Here is a 6254-nt window from a genome sequence, read left to right on the forward strand (position 1 = left end):
GAGCAGCCAGGAGGCGCCACCAAGTAGGTTGAATCCTACTTGGGGTCGTCCCCAAAGAGCCCCCCTTTCCTTGTGTAAGTGCGGGAGGAAGGAAGGAGGAGGTGGCGCCCCCCTTCCTTTCCCCCTTGAGGAGCGAAAGGTAGGAGGGGCCACCCCTTCTCCTTTCCTACCCCTAGGGCCGGCCAACCAAGGGAAGGGGCGCACCAGCCCCCTTGTGGGCTGGTCTGTCCCCTCCTTTGGCCCAAGGCCCAAACACTTGCCGGGGGATGACCGGAACCCCTTCCGGTGACCCGATGAGTACCCAGTGCACTCCGAAACACTCTCGGTATCCGACTATTGTCCTATATATCAACCTTTACCTCTCAACCATTTTGAGGCTCCTCGTCATGTCTGTGATCTCATCCAGGACTCCGAACAACATTCAGTCACCAAATCATATAACTCATATAACACTATATCGTCAATGAACGTTAAGCGTGCGGACCCTACGGATTCGAGAACTATGTAGACATGACCGAGACACCTCTCCGGCCAATAACCAATAGAGGAACATGGATTCCCATATTGGCTCGTACATATTCTATGAAGATCTTTATCGGTTACCGTTATGACAACATAACAATTCCTTTTGTCCATTGATATGTTACTTGCCCGAGATTCGATCGTCGGTATCTTCAAACCTAGTTCAATGTCGTTTCCGGCAAGTCTCTTTACTTGTTCTGTAATACATCATCATGTAAGTAACTCATTAGTCACTTTCCTTGCAAGGCTTCTTATGATGTGTATTGCCGAGAGGGCCCAGACATACATCTCCGATACTCGGAGTGACAAATCGTAATCTCGATATATGCCAACTCAACAAACACCTTCAGAGATACCTGTAGAGCATCTTTATGATCACCCAGTTACATTGTGATGTTTTATAGCACACAAGGTATTCCTCCGGTGTCAGGGAATTTCATAATCTCATAGTCAAAGGAATATGTATTTTACATGAAGAAAGCAATAGCTATAAACTGAATGATCATTATGCTAAGCTAATGAATGGGTCTTGTCAATCACATTATTCTCCTAACGGTGTGATCCCGTTATCAAATGACAATATATGTCTATGGTTAGGAAACCTTTACCATCTTTCATCACCGAGCTAGTCTAGTAGATGCTTACTAGGGACATGGTATTAGTTTATGTATTCACACATGTATTTAAGCTTCCGATCAATACAATTCTAGCATGAATAGTAAACCTTTATCATGAATAAGGAAATATTAAGTAAGCACTTTATTATTGCATCTAGGGCATATTTCCTTTAGTATCCCACTTGCACTAAAGTGAATAATCCAGTTCACATCACCATGTGATTAACACCCATAGTTTACATCGCCATGTGACCAATACCCAAAGAGTTTACTAGAGTCAATAATCTAGTTCACATCGCCATGTGATTAACACCCGAAGAGTACTAATGTGTGATCATGTTTTGATTGTGAAAGAAGTTTACTCAATGTGTCTGCCACATTCAGACCCGTATGTATTTTGTAAATTTTTATGCCCACAATGCTCTGCATGGAGCTACTCTAGCTAAGTGCTCCCGCTTTCAATATGTATCAAGATTGAGATTCAGAGTCATCCGGATTGGTGTCAAAGCTTGCATCATTGTAACTCTTTACGATGAACTCTTTATCACCTCCATAACCGAGAAACATTTCCTTAGTCCTCTTTAGGTACCTAAGGATAATTTTGACCACTGTCTAGTGATCTACTCCTGGATCACTATTGTACCCCCTTGCCAAACTCATGGCAAGGCACACAATAGGTCTGGTACACATCATGGCATATTTTATAGAACCTATGACTGAGGCATAGGGAATGACTTTCATTCTCTCTCTCTATATATTCCGCTGTGGTTTGGTTTTGAGTCTTACTCAATTTCACACCTTGTTACACATGCAAGAACCCTTTCTTTAATGGACCCATTTTTGAAATTTCTTCAAATCTTTGTCAAGGTATGTCATCCAAATATAATATAAGAAATGCTACAGAGCTCCCACTCACTTTCTTATAAGTACAGGCTTCACCGTAAGTCTGTATAAAACCATATGCTTTGATCACCTCATCAAAACGTATATTCCAATTCCGAGATGCTTGCACCAGTCCATAGATGGATCGCTGGAGCTTGCACACTTTGTTAGCACTTTTAGGATCGACAAAACCTTCTGGCTGCGTCATGTACAACTCTTCTTTATGAAATCCATTAAGGGATGCAGTTTTGACGTCCATTTACCAGATTTAAAAATTATAAAATGCGGCAATTGATAATATGATTCAGACTGACTTAAGCATCGCTACGGGTGAGAAGATCTCATCGTAGTCAACCCCTTGAACTTGTCAAAAAACTTTCACAACAAGTCGAGCTTTGTAGATGGTGACATTACCATCAGTGTTTGTCATCTTATTGATGATCCATTTTTTCTCAATGGCCTGCCAATCATTGGTCTAGTCCACCAAAGTCCATACTTTGTTCTCATACATGGATCCTATCTTAGATTTCATGGCCTCAAGCCATTTATCAGAATCTGGGCTCATCATAGCTTCTTCATAGTTCGTAGGTTCACCTTGGTCTAATAACATGACCTCCAGAACAGGATTACCGTACCACTCTGGTGCGGATCATGATCTGGTTGACCTACGAGGTTCAATAGTAACTTGATCTGAAGTTTCATGATCATCATCATTAACTTCCTCTCTAGTTGGTGTAGGCATCACGAGAATGGATTTCTCTGATGTACTACTCTCCAAATTGAGAGAAGGTACAATTACCTCATCAAGTTCGACTTTCCTCCCACTCCTTTCGAGAGAAACTCCTTCTCTAGAAAGGACCCATTCTTGGCAATAAAGATCTTGCCTTCAGATCCGTGGTTGAAGGTGCACCCAACTGTGGTAGACATCATATAACGCACCATATCTAATAAAGTACGGTTACGATGTTCGGACACACCATTACGCTATGGTGTTCCAGGTGGCGTGAGATGTGAAACAATTCCACATTATTTTAAATGAAGACCAAACTCGTAACTCAAATATTCGCCTCCGCAATTCATGTCTACTACGCAACCTTCTTCTTGTAGACGTTGTTGGGCCTCCAAGTGCAGAGGTTTGTAGGACAGTAGCAAATTTCCCTCAAGTGGATGACCTAAGGTTTATCAATCCGTAGGAGCCGTAGGATGCAGACGGTCTCTCTCAAACAACCCTGCAACCAAATAACAAAGAGTCTCTTGTGTCCCAAACACACCCAATACAATGGTAAATTGTATAGGTGCACTAGTTCGGCGAAGAGATGGTGATACAAGGGCAATATGGATGGTAGATATAGGTTTTTGTAATCTGAAATTATAAAAACCGCAAGGTAACAAGTGGTAAAAGTGAGCGAAAATGGTATTGCAATGCTTCGAAACAAGGCCTAGGGTTCATACTTTCAATAGTGCAAGTTCTCTCAACAATGATAACATTATTAGATCATATAACAATCCCTCAACATGCAACAAAGAGTCACTCCAAAGTCACTAATATCAGAGAACAAACGAAGAGATTAATGTAGGGTACGAAAGCACCTCAAAGTTATTCTTTCCGATGAATCCATTAGGCTATTCCTATAAGTGTCACAAACAGCCCTAGAGTTCGTAGTAAAATAACACCTTAAGACACACATCAACCAAAACCCTAATGTCACCTAGATACTCCAATGTCACCACAAGTATCTGTGGGTTTGATTATACGATATGCATCACACAATCTCAGATTCATCTATTCAAACCAACACAAAGAACTTCAAAGAGTGCCCCAAAGTTTCTACCGAAGAGTCAAGATAAAAACGTGTGCCAACCCCTATGCATAGATTCCCAAGGTCACGGAACCCGCAAGTTGATCACCAAAACATACATCAAGTGAATCAATAGAATACCCCATTGTCACCACGGGTATCCCACGCAAGACATACATCAAGTGTTCTCAAATCCTTAAAGACTCAATCCGATTAGATAACTTCAAAGGGAAAACTCAATCCATTACAAGAATCTAGAGGGGGAGAAACATCATAAGATCCAACTATAAAAGCAAAGCTCGCGGTACATCAAGATCATGCCATATCAAGAACACGAGAGAGAGAGATCAAACACATTCTAGGTTATGGATCCCCCATTCGGCTGGGTGCCGAAACAGGGTCCCGATTGATTTTTAATGGCTACAGAGGCTTGCGCCGGTGGAACTCCCGTTCTAGGTTATGTGCTGGAAGTTTGGGGATTTATAGGAGGGCTTGGTGTCGGTTTCACGTCAGGGGGCCCCACAAGGAGTCCACAAGGCAGGGGCGTGCCCTAGGTGTGTGTGTGTGTGTGGGGGGGCACCCTCCACCCTTATGGGGCCCTCGAGACTCCCCTACGATAGCTTTTCATTCCAGTATTTTTTTAATATTTTCCAAAAATATTCTCCATTGATTTCAGCGCATTCTGAGAACTTTTATTTCTGCACAAAAACAACAACACAGTAGTTCTGCTGAAAACAACGTTAGTCCGGGTTAGTTCTAACCAAATCATACCAAAATCATGTAAAAATATTATAAACATGGCATGAATACATCAAAAATTATAGATAGATTGGAAACGTATCAAGCATCCCCAAGCTTAATTCCTGCTCGTCCTCAGGTAGGTAATTGATAAAACAGTTTTTTTGAATAGGAATGCTACCTAACATATTTATCGATGTAATTTTCTTTATTGTGGCAAGAATATTCAGATCCATAAGATTCAAAACAAAAGTTTAATATTGACATAAAAATAATAATACTTCAAGCATACTAATAAAGCAATCATGTCTTCTCAAAATAACATGGCCAAAGAAAGCTATCCCTACAAAATCATATAATCTGGCTATGCTTTATCTTCATCACACAAAATATTTAAATCATGCACAACCCCGATGATAAGCCAAGCAATTGTTTCGTACTGTTGATTTTCTCAAACCTTTTCAACCTTCACACAATACATGAGCATGAGCCATGGATGTAGCACTATGGTGGAATAGAATGGTGGTTGTGGAGAAGATAAAAAGAAGGAGATAGTCTCACATCAACTAGGCATATCAACGGGATATGGAGATGCCCATTAATAGATATCGATGTGAGTGAGTAGGGATTGCCATGCAACGGATGCACTAGAGCTATAAGTGTATGAAAGCTCAAAAAGAAACTAAGTGGGTGTGCATCCAACTCGCTTGCTCACGAAGACCTAGGGCATTTTGAGGAAGTCCATCATTGGAATATACAAGCCAAGTTCTATAACATAAGAGAATATCTATCATGAAGATCATGGTGCTACTTTGAAGCACAAGTGTGGTAAAAGGATAGTAACATTGCCCCTTCTCTCTTTTTCTCGCATTTTTTATTTGGGCCTTCTCTTTCTCTTCTTTTTTATGGCCTATTTTTTATTTTTATTTTTATTTATTTTTCTTCCGGAGTCTCATCCCGACTTGTGCGGGAATCATAGTCTCCATCATCCTTTCGTCACTGGGACAATGCTCTAATAATGAAGATCATCACACTTTTATTTACTTTACAACTCAAGTACTCCAGTGTATAGAGCCTTGCCTCTAAGGTAGGCCCCACATTGTTTGCCTCTTTTTTTAACATAACGCGTCAAGTCGCAATTTGTTTGTTCACCCGAGGTAGACGATCCTCCCTCCACCAAGTGGACAACAGTACACATGCCAAATTACCATGTAGGCTGCCTTTTTCGTACAGAAATGAGCTCCACCGTGTACCCGCACAGGTGTGGTTGGGAAAGAGACGGGAGTACGTGCGCCGTGCATGCACCTCTTCTCTTCGTGCACGTCCCCCACCTACGTGGGTGTGTGTGTGTGAGATACAAACTGCGTTCGTGAGTGTTTTTTTGGGGTGGGGGTGGGGTGGGGGGATGATTTCGTGAATGTATTTGTGGGAATATGTGTCGATGACATCTCAAACAAGATTTTGCATGCAATGTGTGTGAAATGGAGGCCTATCCATATCATATATAGAGGGTCAGGCAATCCACGAGAAGAGAGGGAGGGGTCATAGATATCGATAGAGTCGAAGAGAGGATCAAGTGGGTGGGTGCGAGATCGATGCAGAGAGCCATCGAAATTGTCTATGTGTGTGTGTGTGTGAAAGTCAAAGATATAGGGCGACTGACCTACCGGAACGTTAGAGGGCACATGTCAAGTTT

This window comes from Triticum dicoccoides, chromosome 2B (assembly GCF_002162155.2).
Source record: "Triticum dicoccoides isolate Atlit2015 ecotype Zavitan chromosome 2B, WEW_v2.0, whole genome shotgun sequence".
Taxonomy (NCBI): Eukaryota; Viridiplantae; Streptophyta; class Magnoliopsida; order Poales; family Poaceae; genus Triticum; species Triticum dicoccoides.